The sequence below is a fragment of the Ranitomeya imitator genome, chromosome 3 (assembly GCF_032444005.1).
Source record: "Ranitomeya imitator isolate aRanImi1 chromosome 3, aRanImi1.pri, whole genome shotgun sequence".
Lineage (NCBI taxonomy): Eukaryota > Metazoa > Chordata > Amphibia > Anura > Dendrobatidae > Ranitomeya > Ranitomeya imitator.
The window spans coordinates 34,750,537-34,772,083 of record NC_091284.1 but is presented as its reverse complement, the minus strand read 5'-3'; the positions used below and the strand labels follow the sequence as shown (position 1 = coordinate 34,772,083).

At 43.6% G+C, this 21,547-nt stretch overlaps 1 protein-coding gene across 1 annotated transcript in view; it reads right to left on the bottom strand.

The window, feature by feature from the left end:
- ERG (ETS transcription factor ERG) overlaps nucleotides 1–21,547 on the bottom strand; it is a 315,956-nt gene that overhangs the window by 102,375 nt on the left and 192,034 nt on the right. The window lies entirely within an intron of this gene.

Here is a 21,547-nt window from a genome sequence, read left to right as displayed (position 1 = left end):
TTTTTGGAAATGTCATATGCCCATGTCTGCTCAGGCAGGTGTGACAGAAGGCAATGTTCAGTGACATGTGAGTTCAGGCAGGATACAGATGCTTGGAATTGCCAGCCAACTTTTGCCTCAGTTTATTGTAGCCTCTCCCTTGGGGATAAGAACATGTTTTGCGTCCAAAACGACAACATTTTATGCTTCATGTCCATTATTTATTACGCCGTTTTAGGTTTTACATGGAAATTCTTTATTTTACGTGATGCTTTCATTTTCTGTCGAGGTAGAAGATGAAGCATTAGCGTTGGCCATTGATACGTAACTACAAAACTCAACATTTTAAGGCAAGGGCTATCTCGGTGGTCAACCGTCAATGGAAAGGTCCAATTGGCTGCTGTTAAAATCCAACCTTTTAAGACCTATTTACCTACAAATGGAATTTGTTAAGTTGAACTGATAGACCTTAGAAAAGTAATCTAAATAAAATAGAAATTGATAGGAAGCACCCGAGACTCCAAGACAGCCAACTCCAAGACTGGTTCTTAAAGGGACTCTGTCACCTGAATTTGGCAGGCTCTCTGTCCGGTCCGATGGGCGGTGTTTTCTCTCCTTTCATTTACCCCTTCTTTTCCCGCTGGCCGCAATATTATCTTGAATATGAGTCTGTTTCCTCCGTAGTTCACGCGTGCGCAATCTTGCCTTGCGCACGCGCAGTATGCTTTGCCCAACTGCGGGCAAAGCCGAAAAGCATTAGTGCACATGCACAGCCGCGAAATACTTCCGGGACATAGTGCAGCTGCACATGCGCACTAATGCTTTTATGGTTTGCCTGCAGTTGGGCAAAGCATACTGCGCGTTCGCTAGGCAAGATTGCCTTGCACACGCGTGAACTATGGAGGAAACTGTTATGATCTGCTGGTTTAGGAGCAACATGGGACGAGCTCTGAAGGAAGTGGTACCTGTACTGACCGCAGTCCCTAAGCTCAACACACTAGAAGTAGCCGTGGGATGCTCCTGACACTCCCTAGGCACCTCGTCACAGCCTGAAAACTAACTACCCCTAAAGATAGAAACAGGAAAACTATCTTGCCTCAGAGAAAATCCCCAAAGGATAGATAGCCCCCCACAAGTAATGACTGTGAGTGGAGAGGGAAAAGACATACACAGAATGAAACCAGAATGAGCACAGGAGGCCAGTCTAGCTAGATAGATAGGACAGGATGGAATACTGTGCGGTCAGTATAAAACACTACAAAAAATCCACACAGAGTTTACAAAAATCTCCACACCTGACTAAAGGTGTGGAGGGTAAATCTGCTTCCCAGAGCTTCCAGCTACACAGAATTAATTCATACTGACAAGCTGGACAAACATAGAAAGCACAGAATGGATTAGTCCCCAACCTGTGGACAGAAAAGAGCAAGCAAGGACTTAGCTTTGCTGAACTGGTCAGGATAACAGGGAAATCCAAAGAGATGTGAATCCAACCAGGAACCATTGACAAGTGGCACAAGCTGAAGGAAAGAGCCAGGCTAAATAGCCGAGCAGAATAGACAATCAGTGGAAGCAGCTGCTGACTGCTAAATCCAAGGAGCAGCCATTCCACTTAAAACCACCGGAGGGAGCCCAAGAGCAGAACTCACAAAAGTGCCACTTACAACCACCGGAGGGAGCCCAAGAGCGGAATTCACAACAGGAAACAGACTCATATTCAAGATAATATTGCGGCCAGCGGGAAAGGAAGGGGTAAATGAAAGGAGAGAAAACACCAAACATCGGACCGGACAGAGAGCCCGCCAAATTCAGGTGACAGAGTCCCTTTAATCCTTTGGATATTAAAGTTTAGAATGTCTTCTCATGAGAGGCTACATCTTTTAGATTGTCTCCAGATGATCAATTGATCACCATAGTCTGATATTGCCAGTATTACAGAACGGCTCCCTATTCTTTCTAATACACATCCTGGTAAGGGGACACTTCTCTATGATATCCATTTGACTCTAGTAGATTATATGGACAGAGGTGGTCTTCAGAAAAAAGAAAGAAAGATTTTCCAGGATCTGAGTCTGATCATAAAGATTTACTATAATCTGCTTAACTTAACTGCAAGAATGGATGAACGCTAACTGGATGAAACTGAAGCCAGATAAAACTGAGGTTCTTTTGGTTTTGGATGTCAGCACCTAAAAACAAAATAGAAACCTTCAACCCAAACACTTGTATCTCTCAGAAACCCAGCCCTCCGAAATGCAGACCGGATATGCAATTCGGCTGTAGATATGACAAATTTTCATTCCAACCAATGGTTGTCATTAATTCTTCATTTTTCCATTTGAGGAACATTGCCAAAATTAATCATATTTTCCAACAGAAGACCAGTCACGTAGAGATGAGCAGATTGAGAAAAAACAAAATCTGCATGTTCGCGCATTTTTTCCCAGGAAATTCGATTAGTGGAAAAGTTATTATCGGCAAATTTATTGTCCCTTATTATACTCCGGGGTCTTATCAGACCCCAGAGCATAATATCTGTTTATGTAAAAAATAAAAAAATCTTTAAACTCGGTTCATCTTTCACATCTCCGTACCCTCTGCTCCTTACCACCACCTGTTTGGTCCTCACCATATCTTTCAGATTGGCACCGGCAGTGCTGATATCTCCGGTGTCTTGGTCGCTAGGCCAAAGCTTCCGGGTTTTTTTTTTTTTTTTGGGGGGGGGGGAGGGGTTTACATTTTGATGTTTTTAATGCTTTAGAAAAATGGGCATTTTGCTGAACTGTGTGGAACGCCCACCAGGGCCGTGGGGTACTGGGTACCGGGTCCGGTACTTAAAGGGATGTGTCACGGCTGCGGCGACCCAGTCCGTGGCCCTGGGCGCCCATGCTAAAGGGATGGTCTTTAAAGGGGTTAGTTGAATAAAAAAGTTTGTGACGCCACAGGTGGTATTTGGTCAGGGGTGACCGACAAGGCTTAAAGGAGTCCATTGGGGTGATGTTATGGCAGCAGGAATGGTATGACTTCCCACAGGTGAAGCTGGGTCCCCAGGGCTCCCGGTGTAATAGATGAAGATGGTGATAGGTGGTGTAGAAAGAAACGGAGGACACAAGGTTGCAGTCTCTTTACCTCTTTACTTGGTTCAAGGCAGCCATAGTCCGGGGTACCAGATCACAGGATTGGGTGGTGGTACAGCTGGCTTGGAAGCGTCTCAGGAATCCCCCTAACCAGGTGGGGTTGGAAGTCTTCCTTCTAGCGCTGTATTGTTGTAGTCCCTTGCTGCCTTAGGCCTCACACAAGGTCTTCACGTTCTCTCTGTCCTCCTTTAGGTAGGACACTAACCCGTACGACAGGTAACTCAAGCCTTTTTACAGGATCTCTATCACGACTCGGGCTCTATCTGTTACTGTGTCCTCGAGTGTTAATAGTGGACAGGTAACTTGAAATCTAGCTGTCTGCCGGTTTCTGCTGTGGAGCATGAAGTTACCCCCGCAACCTCGTTCTTCCGGCTACCGATATCTGTGCTCAGCGTGGAGGAAGCTCTGTCGCAGCTTCTCTCTTCAGCTCTTCACTCTCCTTTGCTCCTTCCTCCTTTCAGTCTCTTTACAAGTTGCTCTGCTCTCTTTTTCCTTCCCAGGAGCTGCAGAATCACTCGTCTGCACGGCCCCTGCTTTCCTTCCTCACTTCTCGCTGTCCTCTCACCAACTGACTAACTCTCCCCAACTGCCTAGCAACTGCCTAGCAACTGACTCCTCCTCCCAACCAGAGAGAGCAGCTTCCCTGAAGTCGGGTGTAGAGCTCCCCCTTCTGGCCTGGAGTCAGAATGGTTTTGTATGTGCTGAATACCTGTCAAAGGGATCCTTCCTCGCTTCCAAGCATGACATCACTCTCCCCGTGAGGAAAGCAATGTCACTGAAACAACCGGTTACCTGGGGTGTTACACTGTGTAGAGCAGCAAATTACCAAAAAATCCACATTTTGGCAAATCCGGATTTTTGTCAAATCCAAGAAGAACTCAATTCACTAAAATGTATTCACTCATCTCTACTATCAATACTGGTACATGCCTTTATAATCTCCCAGCTGGACTAATGTAATGCCCATTTTTGTGGGTCTTCCAAAGCACTCTACCATCTTCAGTTATTCCAACATGCCACAACTAGGTTACTAACCAATCAACCTCATCATGCTCCAATGACACCAATCCTCCGCACTTGGCACTGGCTATCCATAAAATGGAGAATAACTTTTAAAATATGCCAATGTCCTTTAAAGTCACTAACAAAACAGGCCCCAGCTATTGGAAGAATCTACTGAAGTCCAGCACTCCTTGCTGACTGCATTTGGAGAACATTTGGAGGCAGCACCCACTGTCTGGAACGTATTACCAGGATCGGTCTGGGAGACCTCGTCCCTGGACACATTGAAATCTTGACTCAAAACGCACCAGATCAATTTGGCTTTTATAGTAAAAAAACAAACACCCGAACTCTACATCAGACATTATACTAAACCGACAACTGTACTGTCCAAAGGCCATAGTGGTAAAAAATCAATGCAAATGTTGGTTGTTGCCTGAAAAGCCCTTTTTGCCCATCTATAGCCATAAAGTGGTCACTTAAGATAATTATTGGTAGCATATTGTTCAAATATACCAAAAATGTCAGATTGAGGGGCAAGGTCAACCCCACCAAAAGTAGCGGCAGGTGCCATGAAGCTTTAGCTTTTGTTGACTGACTTGGGTGGACATGACACCTTGTAAGCTGAGACGACCGGAAACAAAGAACCTAATAAAAGGGGAAAATTCATTAAAGTACATCACTTGCTACGGCACCACAATGGTGGCAAACATGAGAGACCATAGATTATGATGACCCATGTTCTCAGGATGTCATACCAGCAGTAGGAGTGAGGTCCAGTTTTATTTTATTAAGCTATTAAAAGACATATTTTTCTAATTTTCATTGTAATTATCTTTTAAAACAGAACGAGGCTCCGACGTGCGGTGTTTCAGGAGAAAAATGGGAAAGCTATAATTAATGAACCAAGTGACAAGAAAGTTATCAGGAGCGAGACACATTTTCTAGCGTGCCATACCCCACCCCACAATTCTACAGATAGAGAGAGAAATTTCTCAAGTATCGTGAAGTTTATATGACATTAGGACATTGCAGGCTGGGAACGTTCGAGCTTTATAAAGGACAACTTTAGTGGTTTAGGTCTGTAGCCTTAATATAAGGAGGGCCAGAAAAAACTTCCCCATGTTCCCCCTTGTGTGGCCCCTCATCGGGCCTGTCATGATCCGACAGTAAAAATGTCTTTGTTGCCCATAGCAACCAATTAGAGCTGAATGATTACTGGAATGAGATCGAACCAAAGAAGAACTCGGTCTCCAATGTCCCGGTCTAAGATGATGCACTGCAAACAGAACAGGTATTTTTGTTTCTTCCAATTTTTGGGGTCTCTGTTTTTTTTTCATTTTACTTTTAATGCAATCAATTAGTACACAGTTTTCATTTTACCAGACCAACCAATAAGAGCTTAGCTTTCATTTTACCTCAGCATTATCTATCCTGCCAGCCAAGTGCCCCCCAAAAATGAGTCAGTAGAGTGTCCCCAATAAATAATAATGCCAGACAAGTACCTCTAATAAACAACACTTCCAACCGAGTGACCCATATCAATAATAATACTGCCGGCTGAATGACCTCAATAAATAATACTGCCAGTAGAGTGTAGTACCCCCAAAAATAATGCTGCCAGCCAGGTGCCCCCATAAATAATACCATTTAAGAGTAAAGATGGCGATGATGTGGGGCACTTCCGCAGGGATGATAGGCAGGGTGGTAAAGTAGTTTCTGGGACGATTTGTCCCCTTCATCGGGCATGTGAAGCAGACAGATTATTCAACCTTTTGACCTCACATGATAGGTGTGGTTCAATTGACCACTTGACCCTTTCATGACAAGAGGCACAAAATGATACATACATATAAAAATACATACATATAAATAAATACTGTATATACTCGAGTATAGGCCGACCTGAGTATAAACCGAGACCCCTAATTTTGCCACAAAAAACTGGGAAAACTTATTGACTCGAGTATAAGCCTAGGGTGGGAAATTCAGCAGCTACTGGTAAATTAAAAAAATAAAAATAGATACCAATAAAAGTTAAATTGATTGAGACATCAGTAGGCTAAATGTTTTTGAATATCCATATTGGATCAGGAGCCCCATAATATGCTCCCTGCAAAATACGCCCCTTATAATGCTCCATAAAGTTTATGATGGCCCGATAAGATACTCCATACAAAAATATGCCCCATATAATGCTGCACAAAGGTTAATGATGGCCCCATAAGATGCTCAATAGAATAATATGCCCCATATAATGCTCCATAAAGGTTGGTGGCCCCATAAGTTGCTCCATAGCATAATATTCCCATATACTCCTGTTGCGATTAAAAAAATAAGAAATAAAAAAATGACATACTCACCTCTCATTGCTGGGCACTGAGTGCCGGGGTCCTGAGCAAGCGGGGACACCGGTGCACTGTGGGGGTCTGTTGCTGGTGTCCTGAGCAGGCGGGGACACCGGTGCCCTATGGGGGTCAGTTGCCGGTGTCGCCGCTGACTCAGGCCCCCGACGCTTGCGATATTCATCTGTCCCCATTCCACCGCCGCGTGCCGCTGTGTCTTCCGGGTCTCTGCAGTGACTGTGCTGGCAGAGGGCACGCACTAAACACGTCATCGCGCCCTCTGACCTGAACTTCATAGCCAGAGGATGCGGAAGACACAGCGCAGCCGTGGAATTGGGACAGGTGTATATTGCATGGCTCACCCTCCCCCATCCTACTCACCCCATCCTGGCGCTGTCTCTCTGCACCTCCCTGCTTCTCTGATGGTCTCTCCAGCACCGGCAGCTTGTTCCTGTGTCCAGCGGTCACACGGTACCGCTCACTAAAGTAATGAATATGTGCGCCACGCCTATGGGAGTGGAGTCGCATCCATATTCATTTCTTTAATGAGCGATACCATGTGACCACTGAACAAAGGAAAAGCGGGAGGTGCAGAGACCGCACCGGGAGCAGGTGAGTATCATGTGAAAGCCACCACTCCTGCTGCTCCCCCTCCGACCCCTGGGACAATGACTCGAGTATAAGCCGAGAGGGGCACTTTCAGCCTTAAAAAAATGGGCTGAAAATCTCGGCTTATACTTGAGTATATACGGTATAACATGTATTAAACCACAATACTGTAAAAATAATTGTTACTACATCAAAAGTATATTCTTTAAACATTATTAAAGAGGGTTTCCACTACTAGGACAACCCCTTCTTGATCAAAATGTTTGGTCCTCTTAAAATAATAAAGCCTATACTCATCACCTGTGCTGGCATTGTTCCAGTGGTGTCGGCACTCGCGGTCCTGTGCGATTGTCATGACATGTGACGCCGACATCCAATCAGTGCTGGGGTCACTGTCACCGCCTTCTTACAACTCGAACAGGAAGAGGGAGTCTGGGCTTCAGCTGACCTCTGACTTCCTCTTCCTGCTCAATTCGACAGGAGATGGGGACAGTGACGCCAGCACTGATTGAGCGGCGGCGTGATGTGTTATAACAATGCACCGGAGCCCCGGGAGACTGAGTGCCGACACCGCGGGAACGGCACTGTCATGGGAGGTGAGTATAGGCTTTATTATTTTATGGGGGCTAAGCGTGGGATATGAGAAGAATGTTTCCAAGAAGTAGACAACTTCTTTATACCTCATTTCAACAACTATATAATTACGAATCTATGTACGTTCGTATATGGATAGTTTGAAAATCCAAAATAATTCCCCGTTTTATAGTTTTTGGAACCTATTACAGCATTTTTCAGAAATCTGCAATAAAATAATTAATCGTAAGCCCTCAGGATTTTTCTGGTGTGTATGATAAAAAATGTCTGGATAAACTATGGTTTAAAATCCCATTGTTAATATTCGATCTGTGTTTGTTCGGGCTGGGTGGTGCATTCCACGTATTGTATTTCACAGCTGCATTGAAGTCAGAATATTACATAAGAGTGGTTACAATGGAAAAACTCCTTTATTCTAAAGGTTCCTCTGTGGTCGTGGAGATGACACTTTTACACCCATGGATCAACATTCTACTGCATTTGCATTTGGATCTCCCGCAACGATACATCCCTGTTCATTCCAGATAACGAGTCAATTGATTATCCGTAAACTCTCAGTGAATTTTTATTTTCCATCCGACTTGGTTCAATCATATTTTTTAGGTTTTTATTCCTCCTAAAAACTATGCTTCGATTATCAGGCAATATTTTTGATAAAATTGGGTCATTTTTTAATATGAACCAGTATTTTTTTGAAAATGCCTCTGATTGACTCATATGAGATTTATTAATAGTGTATCTATATTTATTATCATCATTGGGGAAATCTTCCTTTTTTATGTTGTTACCTCATTGGAATACTTTGCCAAACAGTCACTTTGTTGGTTGGAGAACCTTTTCTCTGCCAAGTGCCATTTGGATTATTTTCACCGCTCTTCAGGGGCCGTACAAATTGTGCATTAACCCCGCCCCCAAAGTACATCCTGACGCTGGCACTGGTGTCAGGACGTAATCCTTTACTGTATATGCCTTAGCATTCGGCATGAACGCTGCGTGTACATACTCACAGAGCAAGAAATTAAAGGGCTAGTGGCCGTCAAAACACAGCTGCCAGCCCGAGCACTGCGGTCCCTGGGAATCTGCCCGGAGGCCGGACAAAAGGTTGAGGTTCCCCACCCCTGTTCTAGTTCTTCCTAAGGCATCCTTGATAATATCCTTTCGGTAAACTTTTTCCAGGAATCTTGACGTGATTCTTTGACGAAATCATTGTCAAGGGTGCAATTTTTCCGTATGGGCCGATACTGGCCATATTATCAAAATTGTCAAAAAAATCGGCAAGTGGTTTGCCAAGTTTCATAACATTCCATGCTCATTTTTGCAGTCATTCTGAAAACTTCTATGACTCCTCCCACATCTGGGTGGAGTTTAACTTTAATAGGGAGAATAGAAGGAATACATCAGGTGACTACGGACAGCGCCATCTAGAGGATGGAGTAGCACTGGAAATTAGAACAATGTGTTCGACCAAGTGTTCTGCCCAAAAGATAGGCGCACCCGTTCCATGTATATATATTGCCTGATTGTGTGTAAGCAGACGGAGACAGTGCGGGTTGTGGCGGGGGTTGTTTAATACAATCTAGAGACAAATAACTCGAGGATAGGAGCTATTTCTGTCTTCAATCTTTATCTGTAAAGTAGAGGATGTGCACGAGAGGTCGCATCCTGTCATCTACGCTCTGGATGCGGTGCGGCGAGATAACGCTGTATTGTTTTCTTATCACTTCCCCCCACATAAACGCACGCATAATACATTCTGCCTGGGCTGTGAGAAGAGCGGCCATGTCTGGGCTCGAGGGGTTAATAGCACACAATGGAAGAACCCACAAAGCTTCGCCGATAGCCCCGTCCGCCATGAATAAGAGTTTACCGGAGATGGGTTAGCAAATGTTCTGCTCTTTTGATCACAGATCCGGTTTTATGGAATTCCAAAATATTTTTTTGCTTGATTATAAGAATGGAAAAAAAACATTAATTTATCGAAAAATTCTCTGTCAGAGGAAACCAAAAGAGCAAAAATCCAATGGTAGAATTGCAGTTTGACCCCCAAAAAACAAAGTTATGGCTCCTGGAATCCAGCAGAATAAAAATTGGTTTATTTTCCATTGAATGAGTTTTTATTGTGCAGAAGTAGTTACAGAAAGTACTGGTATGACCCATCAAGTGAAAGTAGTGAAAGTATCCGGATATTATACAGAGCGGCGAAGAAAAAAAAATTAAAACTGCAAAAAATAATCAATTTTTTTTCCAATTATCCCCAAAAAGAGTTAATAAATTAATCAATAAAGGTTTGGTATACAGCGACTTGAAAAAGTGTTCATACCCCAAATTTTTTCATGTTAAACTCAAAAAACTTAAATGTATTTTATTGGGATTTTATATGATATCAACACAAAGTATTTGTGAAATGTAAAGGAAACGTAGTGTAGTTCTTCTGATTTGCCATGTTGCTCAATTTAATTTGTCCCTCTTTCTGTTCTTCAAAAATTGGGAGATATGCAATGTGTAGGATATATAATATTAATTGTATAATAATAATAATAATGATATTTATATTAGCAAATACTTCCAAATTAGAAATGTAGTGTAGTCCTTCTGATTGACTATGTCACTTACCCCATGTGCATTGCACTGGCTTAACCCCTTTCTGCCATTGGACGTAATATTCCGTCCATGTGGGGTGGGCCTTAATTCCCAAGGACGGAATATTACGTCCAGCGCGATCGGCCGCGCTCACGGGGGGAGCGCCGCCGATCGCGGCCGGGTGTCAGCTGCTTATCGCAGCTGACATCCGGCACTATGTGCCAGGAGCGGTCACGGACCGCCCCCGGCACATTAACCCCCGGCACACCGCGATCAAAGATGATCGCGATGTGCCGGCGGTGCAGGGAAGCATCGCGCAGGGAGGGGGCTCCCTGCGGGCTTCCCTGAGACCCCCGCAGCAACGCGATGTGATCGCGTTGCTCCGGGGGTCTCCTACCTCCCTCCCTGCAGTAAGTCCCGGATCCAAAATGGCCGCGGATCCGGGTCCTGCAGGGAGGGAGGTGGCTTACCAAGTGCCTGCTCAGAACAGGCACTTGGTAACGCTGCACTGCTCTCAGACAGATCGGTGATCTGTCAGAGTGCTGTGCAAACTGGCAGATCACCGATCTGTATTGTCCCCCCCTGGGGCAAAGTAAAAAAGTAAAAAAAAAAATTTCCAAGTGTGTAAAAAAAAAAAAAAAAAAAAATCCTAAATAATGAAAAAAAAATATATATATTATTCCCATAAATACATTTCTTTATCTAAATAAAAAAAACAAAACAATAAAAGTACACATATTTAGTATCTCCGCGTCCGTAACGACCCGACCTATAAAACTGGCCCACTAGTTAACCCCTTCAGTAAACACCGTAAGAAAAAAAAAAAAAAAACGAGGCAAAAAACAACGCTTTATTATCATACCGCCAAACATAAAGTGGAATAACACGCGATCAAAAAGACGGATATAAATAACCATGGTACCGCTGAAAGCGTCATATTGTCCCGCAAAAAAAGAGCCGCCATACAGCATCATCAGCAAAAAAATAAAAAAGTTATAGTCCTGAGAATAAAGCGATGCAAAAATAATTATTTTTTTCTATAAAATAGTTTTTATCGTATAAAAGCGCCAAACCATAAAAAAATGATATAAATGAGGTATCGCTGTAATCGTACTGACCTGAAGAATAAAACTGCTTTATCAATTTTACCAAACGCGGAACGGTATAAACGCCTCCCCCAAAAGAAATTCATGAATAGCTGGTTTTTGGTCATTCTGCCTCACAAAAATCGGAATAAAAAGCGATCAAAAAATGTCACGTGCCCGAAAATGTTACCAATAAAAACGTCAACTCGTCCCGCAAAAAACAAGACCTCACATGACTCTGTGGACTCAAATATGGAAAAATTATAGCTCTCAAAATGTGGTAACGCAAAAAATATTTTTTGCAATAAAAAGCGTCTTTCAGTGTGTGACGGCTGCCAATCATAAAAATCCGCTAAAAAACCCACTATAAAAGTAAATGAAAAAAATGTATTTATTTCCATTTTCCCATTAGGGTTAGGGCTAGGGCTAGGGTTAGGGTTAGGGTTAGGGCTAGGGCTAGGGTTAGGGCTAGGGTTAGGGCTAGGGTTAGGGCTAGGGTTAGGGTTAGGGCTAGGGCTAGGGTTAGGGCTAGGGCTAGGGTTAGGGCTAGGATTAGGGCTAGGGTTAGGGCTAGGGTTAGGGCTAGGGTTAGGGCTAGGGCTAGGGTTAGGGCTAGGGTTAGGGCTAGGGTTAGGGCTAGGGTTAGGGTTGGGATTAGGGTTAGGGTTAGGGCTAGGGCTAGGGTTAGGGTTAGGGTTGGGGCTAGGGTTAGGGCTAGGGTAAGGGCTAGGGTTAGGGTTAAGGCTACAGTTAGGGTTGGGGCTAAAGTTAGGGTTAGGGTTTGGATTACATTTGCGATTGGGATTAGGATTAGGGGTGTGTCTGGGTTAGAGGTGTGGTTAGGGTTACCGTTGGGATTAGGGTTAGGGGTGTGTTTGGATTAGGGTTTCAGTTATAATTGGGGGGTTTCCACTATTTAGGCACATCAGGGGGATCTCCAAACGCGACATGGCGACCGATCTCAATTCCATCCAATTCTGCATTGAAAAAGTAAAACAGTGCTCCTTCCCTTCCGAGCTCTCCCGTGTGCCCAAACAGGAGTTTACCCCAACATATGGGGTATCAGCGTACTCAGGACAAATTGGACAAAAACTTTTGGGGTCCAATTTCTCCTGTTACCCTTGGGAAAATACAAAACTGGGGGCTAAAAAATAATTTTTGTGGGAAAAAAAGAGATTTTTTATTTTCACGGCTCTGCGTTATAAACTGTAGTGAAACACTTGGGGGCTCAAAGTTCTCACAACACATCTAGATAAGTTCGTGGGGGGGTCTAGTTTCCAACATGGGGTCACTTGTGGGGGTTTCTACTGTTTAGGTATATTAGGGGCTCTGCAAACGCAATGTGACGCCTGCAGACCATTCCATTTAAGTCTGCATTCCAAATGGCGCTCCTTCCCTTCCGAGCCCTCCCATGCGCCCAAACGCTGGTTCACCCCACATATGGGGTATCAACGCACTCAGGACAAATTGGACAACAACTTTTGGGGTCCAATTTCTCCTTTTACCCTCGAGAAAATACAAAACTGGGGGCTAAAAAATAATTTTGAGGGGAAATTTTTTATTTTATTTTCACGGCTCTGCGTTATAAACTGTAGTGAAATACTTGGGGACTCAAAGTTCTCACAACACATCTAAATAAGTTCCTTGGGGGGTCTAGTTTCCAATATGGGGTCACTTGTGGGGGGTTTCTACTGTTTAGGTACATTAGGGGCTCTGCAAACACAATGTGACGCCTGCAGACCATTCCATCTAAGTCTGTATTCCAAATGGCTCTCCTTCCCTTCCGAGCCCTCCCATGCGCCCAAACGCTGGTTCTCCCCCACATATAGGGTATCAGCGCACTCAGGACAAATTGCACAACAACTTTTGGGGTCCAATTTCTCCTGTTACCCTCAGGAAAATACAAAACTGGGGGCTAAAAAATTATTTTTGTGGGAAAAAAATTTTGTTTTATTTTTACGGCTCTGCATTATAAACTTCTGTGAAGCTCTTATTGGGTCAAAGTGCTCACCACACATCTAGATAAGTTCCCTAGGGGGTCTACTTTTCAAAATGGTGTCACTTGTGGGGGGTTTCAATGTTTAGGTACATCAGTGGCTCTCCAAACGCAACATGGCGTCCAATCTCAATTCCTGTCAATTTTGCATTGAAAGGTCAAACGGCGCTCCTTCCCTTCCGAGCTCTCCCATGCGCCCAAACAATGGTTTACCCCCACATATGGGGTATCAGAGTACTCAGGACAAATTGTGCCACAACTTTTGTGGTCCAATTTCTTCTCTTACCATTGGGAAAATAAAAAATTGGGGGCGAAAAGATAATTTTTGTGAAAAAAAAATGATTTCTTATTTTTACGGTTCTGCATTATAAACTTCTGTGAAGCACTTGGTGGGTCAAAGTGCTCACCACACCTCTAGATAAGTTCCTTAGGGGGTCTACTTTCCAAAATGGTGTCACTTGTGGGGGGTTTCAATGTTTAGGCACATCAGTGGCTCTCCAAACGCAACATGGCGTCTCATCTCAATTCCTGTCAATTTTGCATTGAAAGGTCAAACGGCGCTCCTTCCCTTCCGAGCTCTCCCATGCGCCCAAACAATGGTTTACCCCCACATATGGGGTATCAGAGTACTCAGGACAAATTGTGCCACAACTTTTGTGGTCCAATTTCTTCTTTTACCATTGGGAAAATAAAAAATTTGGGGCGAAAAGATAATGTTTGTGAAAAAAAATGATTTTTTATTTTTACGGTTCTGCATTATTAACTTCTGTGAAGCACTTGGTGGGTCAAAGTGCTCACCACACCTCTAGATAAGTTCCTTAGGGGGTCTACTTTCCAAAATGGTGTCACTTGTGGGGGGTTTCAATGTTTAGGCACATCAGTGGCTCTCCAAACGCAACATGGCGTCCCATCTCAATTCCAGTCAACTTTGCATTGAAAAGTCAAATGGCGCTCCTTCCCTTCCGAGCTCTGCCATGCGCACAAACTGTGGTTTACCCCCACATATGGGGTATCAGCGTACTCAGGACAAATTGTACAACAACTTTTGGGGTCCATTTTCTCCTGTTACCCTTGGCAAAATAAAACAAATTGGAGCTGAAGTAAATTTTTTGTGAAAAAAAGTTAAATGTTAATTTTTATTTAAACATTCCAAAAATTCCTGTGAAGCACCTGAAGGGTTAATAAACTTCTTGAATGTGGTTTTGAGAACCTTGAGGGGTGCAGTTTTTAGAATGGTGTCACACTTGGGTATTTTCTATCATATAGACCCCTCAAAATGACTTCAAATGAGATGTGGTCCCTAAAATAAAATGGTGTTGTAAAAATGAGAAATTGCTGGTCAACTTTTAACCCTTATAACTCCCTAACAAAAAAAAATTTTTGGTTCCAAAATTGTGCTGATGTAAAGTAGACATGTGGGAAATGTTACTTATTAAGTATTTTGTGTGACATATCTCTGTGATTTAATTGCATAAAAATTCAAAGTTGGAAAATTGCGAAATTTTCAAAATTTTCGCCAAATTTCCGTTTTTTTCACAAATAAACGCAGGTAATATCAAAGAAATTTTACCACTATCATGAAGTACAATATGTCACGAGAAAACAATGTCAGAATCATCGGGATCCGTTGAAGCGTTCCAGAGTTATAACCTCATAAAGGGACAGTGGTCAGAATTGTAAAAATTGACCCGGTCCATAACGTGCAAACCACCCTTGGGGGTAAAGGGGTTAAATAAAAAAAATAAAAAAATAATAAAAATGTATAATAATAATAATAATAATAATAATAAAATATGTATGGTTATCCAGTGTTTTTTTTAGGCTCCGCAAAGAAGACAAGGGAGAAAAAAAGCACCAAACCGCCCAGCTCAGCAGCGACCTTAGACGTACGGCGGTTTTCATGAAATCACATCCACTTTGCTTGGATTGTTAAATGCAGCAGAAAATACACCGCATTTACGCTACATGTGAACAAGGTCTAAAAATGGACGCAATTCTGTGAAATCTCCGCCCTCTGTGCATCTAAAGACGCTGCTGAACTCTGCGGTTTTGGTACATTTTTCTCTATAGGCTTCTTCTGGAAAAAAAATAAAAAAACATGAAAAAAAATGCCATTGCAATTTTAAGTGCAGAATCAAAGCTTTTCTGTAGTATTAAAAAAGCGTTAAAAACGCGTCTTCACCTCTGCTCGAAAATCGCATCAAATAAGGGGAAAACGCATAAAAGAAAAGTAGCAAACACACAATAATCATAGAAGATTGTTATTGTGTCGCGTGCCGCGGACACCTGCGGAAAACGAGCGGAAATCAAACTGCATTCACGCTACGTGTGTACACGGCCTCAGCGTTAATTTTTTATTACATTTTTTATGGGTTTAAAATGGGCAAAATATCAATCACGACATTTTTTTTACGTCATTTACCGATTCCCATAAACATTCTGAGCGCTGTGTTGCGCAGCTCGTTACGGTTAAAGGGACACCAAATATTTTCCAAGTCATTTGCTAATTTTTGACGTTTATTTAAAAATAAAAACATAAAAAATGACATTTATTATTATCAAGTGTTTTTCACTACTATTTTTTAGTAATTTTATAGGATGAAAAAAAAATCAATTCGCGGCACTGCCGCCTGCACTCGGGACCTGAGTGTGCGGCTGCATGTGTTTCTATGCAGCTGAACGCTCCCATCCAAAATGCCGGCCGCAGCGGCGGGTATTGAGGCGGTAGACTAACATGAATTTCTCACATTGAACTTGCAAGTGTGACCCCAGACTTATTCTCCCTGTAGAATACAAATACATAGAAATACTTGGCTGTATACAAGGTATCAGTATAATCTGCCTGTGGAGTCAGAGCCTGCAATACAGAGCAAGTGCACAGAATTCTCATTATAACACCACAGTTTGTGGCTCAGCAGCTTTAGGTCCTGCCTGTAATGTTAAGGTTCTGGGTTCAATATGGTGGGACTGAGCTCTCATATCAGGACAGTCCTTGTGAATCCATGTGTTGTGGCTGTCAAACAGCCACGGGGACTCAAACATATTTTTCGAGCACACCGAAGCCACGCGGATAGCACACGACATGGCGGATAACACCTTATCCGAGTATGCTCGCTCATCACTACTGAGGATCCTTGGTATCTAGGGCTACTAGGTGTATTCCGGTATCACCACTGGCCCCAGTGTCATGATCTGTTCCAGAGTTTAGTCCTGTCTGCTCTTTCTCCGGGTGGATCATGTCAAGGGTTAACTTTGATCTGCCTATCACGAGGGTGGTGTCAGCTATAGCTTTGTCTTTGGGGAGTGAACCTGACTCTGGAAGCCCTTGATTTGTCCTACTGTGAACCCTGACTTGTCCTGTGTCTGTTATCTCCCCCTGCCTGCCCTTACCCTGTGTCTCTTTATTTATCTGTAGTTCTGCTTGACTCTCTGGTTCTGATCTCCTGGCTTGGCTTTTTGACTTCGTTTCAGTTTGTCCCTATTGTACCGTATTTTGCCCGTCCTGGTTTACTGAGCCCTTGCTACGTCCTGACTATCCATTCCATTCTGTCTAAATCCTTTTGTACTGTTGTGCTGTCTTGTGCTCAGACTTGGCTTTCCTGACCTCGCTCTCGCCACTAGGTGGCGTCTGTTCAGTTGCTCTGTGTGTGCAGTCTGGCTTCCCTACTAAGCTCCCCCTGGTGGAGGTTGCGCTGTACTGCACTGCAGCTGCATGACACCTAGGGTGTAATAGGAGGGTGAACACCAGTGTTTTCGCTTCTTGTCTCCTTCCTGCACCGTTCATAGAGAGAAGAGACCGAGAGCACTGTGAAGCAGTGACTACAGTACTACATAGTCCTCTTTATGGAGATTCAGAAGCGGATCTGTCACGAAAACTTCACAATGCAATCTGCATACATTATGACATGGATATCTGAGACCTGATGAGACTAGTGTACTTATTGTGAAAAAACCCATGTCAGAATGGTTGTGTCATCTGACATTTGGAAGAGTATTTTTCTGAGTCCAGCTGCAACTCATTTTAGCGCCAGACAGGAAAACTTTCAAAAACAATTACACTGCCATACTGACATGGATTTTTCAAAGAAAGTACACCGGCCTAATCAGGTCTAAGAGATCAATGTATTCATGTAAGCGGTTTGTATGGCAAAATCTGAAGAAAGATTTGCTTTAAGGGGATAATTCTTACCAAAAGTGACAATTTTACCAGCACGGTCTTTGTTCTGATTCAGGGAGCTGGGGTGGGGAGAGAATGAGCTGGATAATGGGGCATATACGAGCCAACACAAAAACTGATGATGAAAGTAACGAGGAGGGCGCTGGGAGTTAGTAATGTCATGGGAGCAGACAGACTCTCTGTATAGAGTAGCGGAGCTGTTTTCCCATAGGAGCCAGCAGTTATCTCTCGTCTGTAATCAGTATGTATCGCCTATGATCAGGACGGAGCTAACAGATTCATTGCATCACTCCAGTCCTCGCTGCACGATCACATCAAAGTGAACGATTCAGGAGACAGAACAAAGAATGACTTGGCAGCCACTGTGATCTCAACGGGAGTGGAAAACACAGGAAGGACCAGTGCGCTTCACCCACCATACTGACATCCGGGCGTAATGTAATCAATACAGATCAGATCCATCATCATCATTCAGATGACAATTAATAAAGAATCGTCATTTTATTCTATTCCGGTTTAGTGTTAACAAATGCTACTGCTCCAACGGGCAATTTTTAAGTTCTTCAGAGCTGCACTCACTATTCTGCTGGTGCAGTCACTGTGTACATACATTACATTACTGATCCTGAATTACATCCTGTATTATACCCCAGAGCTGCACTCACTATTCTGCTGGTGCAGTCACGGTGTACATACAATACATTACTGATCCTGAGTTACATCCTGTATTATACCCCAGAGCTGCACTCACTATTCTGCTGGTGCAGTCACGGTGTACATACAATACATTACTGATCCTGAGTTACATCCTGTATTATACCCCAGAGCTGCACTCACTATTCTGCTGGTGCAGTCACGGTGTACATACAATACATTACTGATCCTGAGTTACATCCTGTATTATACCCCAGAGCTGCACTCACTATTCTGCTGGTGCAGTCATGGTGTACATACAATACATTACTGATCCTGAGTTACATCCTGTATTATACCCCAGAGCTGCACTCACTATTCTGCTGGTGCAGTCACGGTGTACATACAATACATTACTGATCCTGAGTTACATCCTGTATTATACCCCAGAGCTGCACTCACTATTCTGCTGGTGCAGTCACTATGTACATACATTACATTACTGATCCTGAGTTACATCCTGTATTATACTCCAGAGCTGCACTCACTATTCTGCTGGTGCAGTCACTGTGTACATACATTACATTACTGATCCTGAGTTACATCCTGTATTATACTCCAGAGCTGCACTCACTATTCTGCTGGTGCAGTCACTGTGTACATACATTACATTACTGATCCTGAGTTACATCCTGTATTATACTCCAGAGCTGCACTCACTATTCTGCTGGTGCAGTCACTGTGTACATACATTACATTACTGATCCTGAGTTACATCCTGTATTATACTCCAGAGCTGCACTCACTATTCTGCTGGTGCAGTCACTGTGTACATACATTACTGATCCTGAGTTACATCCTGTATTATACCCCAGAGCTGCACTCACTATTCTGCTGGTGCAGTCACTGTGTACATACATTACATTATTCATCCATGCTAAACTACCTATTGATTCTACTAATCTCCGCACCCCCCTGAAGAAGCAGGGCGAAACTTGCGCTTTGGGGCACCTAATTATACCACTGCCACCGATTGCTTTAAACTTAGGTAATAACTTCAGTTCTTACTTTCTTTCCCCTCTCTTGTCTCCCCTTTTATACTGCCTTCCTAGATATAGGACCCGGTCTGGTATATATTAGCACTTTATACACGGTTTATCATACATTTTTGAACATGGCTATTTCTTCCTTTGAAGAGCTATAAATTGGGGCAAAGAAAGACAAACACTATTGGTCACCAAATGCATAAACTCATTTCATAGAAATCAGATATTATGTTACCACAACCGGGTTTTGTGCAGTAAGATACAATTGATTATAAAGCATCTTTACTTCAATTGGTATTATACCTTTTTATTAATTCACTTTAAACCAATTCATTTTTTATCAGATAATATGCCATCATGTTCTAGCCATATGCCGCTGTGCAATTTTTGAAAGTTATAAAAATTACCGTTTTTGCAAAAATTTTTTCCCTGTAAATTCCGGTCCCTCCATCTTATTCTGCACCTTTCTTAAAGGGAACCTGTCACCCCGTTTTTTGAGATTGAGCTATAAATACTGTTAAATAGGGCCTGCGCTGTGTGTTCCTATAGTGTATGTAGTGTACCCCGATTCCCCATGTATGCTGAGAAATAACTTACCAAAGTCGCCGTTTTCGCCTGTCAATCAGGCTGGTCAGGTCGGGAGGGCGTGGTGACATCGCTGGTTCTTCCTCAGCTTTACGTTGGTGGCGTAGTGGCGTAGTGGTGAAGACACAGCGCGCGATCTGCGCTGTCATCCCTTTCGTCGGTGGGGGCGGCCATCTTCCTGGGGCCGCGCGTGCGCAGATCGAGTGCTCTGCTGCACGGGGCTTCAGGAAAATGGCCGCGGGATGCCGCGCGTGCGCATTAGAGATCGCGGCGGCCATTTTCCCAAAGCCGAGATGCAAACTCGGCTTTGGGAAAATGGCCGCCGCGATCTCTAATGCGCACGCGCGGCATCCCGCGGCCATTTTCCTGAAGCCCCGTGCAGCAGAGCACTCGATCTGCGCACGCGCGGCCCCAGGAAGATGGCCGCCCCCACCGACGAAAGGGATGACAGCGCAGATCGCGCGCTGTGTCTTCACCACTACGCCACTACGCCACCAACGTAAAGCTGAGGAAGAACCAGCGATGTCACCACGCCCTCCCGACCTGACCAGCCTGATTGACAGGCGAAAACGGCGACTTTGGTAAGTTATTTCTCAGCATACATGGGGAATCGGGGTACACTACATACACTATAGGAACACACAGCGCAGGCCCTATTTAACAGTATTTATAGCTCAATCTCAAAAAACGGGGGTGACAGGTTCCCTTTAACTTTTTTAACAAATCTCAAAAAAAAAATCTAAATTTTTATATATATTTGTGTGCAACACTCCTTCTAACCCTGGTTTACACACACCTCGATTTTTTTTGTTGAAATGATTTATCCTAGGGAAGTGTTTTACCCTACGGAATGGGTTTATTGAATTGAACTGGACAATAAGTTAAATTAACCCATTATTTGCCAAATTAAAATTTTTACAAGTACGGATTTTTCAGAAAAGGGCGTCCCAATATTCAATAAAAAATGACAATGACGTGATTTCCTATTTTGAAAACATTCATTTTACAAACACAACACAAAAAATTGGACCTAATTGTAAAAATGATAAAATCTTAGTTGCTAGAAGCTAAAGATTAGGCGTCCCAAAAAAAAGGACATTGGTAGATAATGGGTTAATAATCTCCAAATCTTAAAGGCAACCTGTCACCAGGTTTGGCCGATATGTCATACAGTCACCACCTTACATGCCTGATTTACAACATTCTATAATGCTGTATATCGGCCCCCAACCTGACCTGGAAGAACTGAAAAATAGCTTTTATAATACTCACCTACGGGGCGGTCCGGTCCGAGAGGTGTCGCTTTTCTTGGTCCTGTGCCTCCCTTCTTCTTGCGATGCCGCCCTCCTTCTTGGCTCATGTGGATGATGCAACCTACGTCATCCACTCTGGCTCCCCTTCATCGCGCTCCTGCGCGGGTGTACTTATTTGACCAGTTGAGGGACAGAGGAAAGTACTGCGGTGCACAGGGCTCTTAGACCTTTCCCAGCACCTGCGTACTGTAGGACTTTCCTCTGTCCCTCAACTGGTCAGATAAGTACACCCGCGCAGGAGCGCGATACCGGGGAGCCTGAGTGGATGACGTAGGTTGCATCATCCACATGAGCCAAGAAGGAGGGCGGCATCGCAAGAAGATGGGAGGCGGGATAAGGAAAAGCGACACCTCTCTTACCGGACTGCCCCGTAGGTGAGTATAATAAAAGTTATTTTTCAGTTCTTCCAAGTCGGGTCGCGGCATATATACAAGTCGGGTCGGGGGCAGATATGCAGCATTATAGA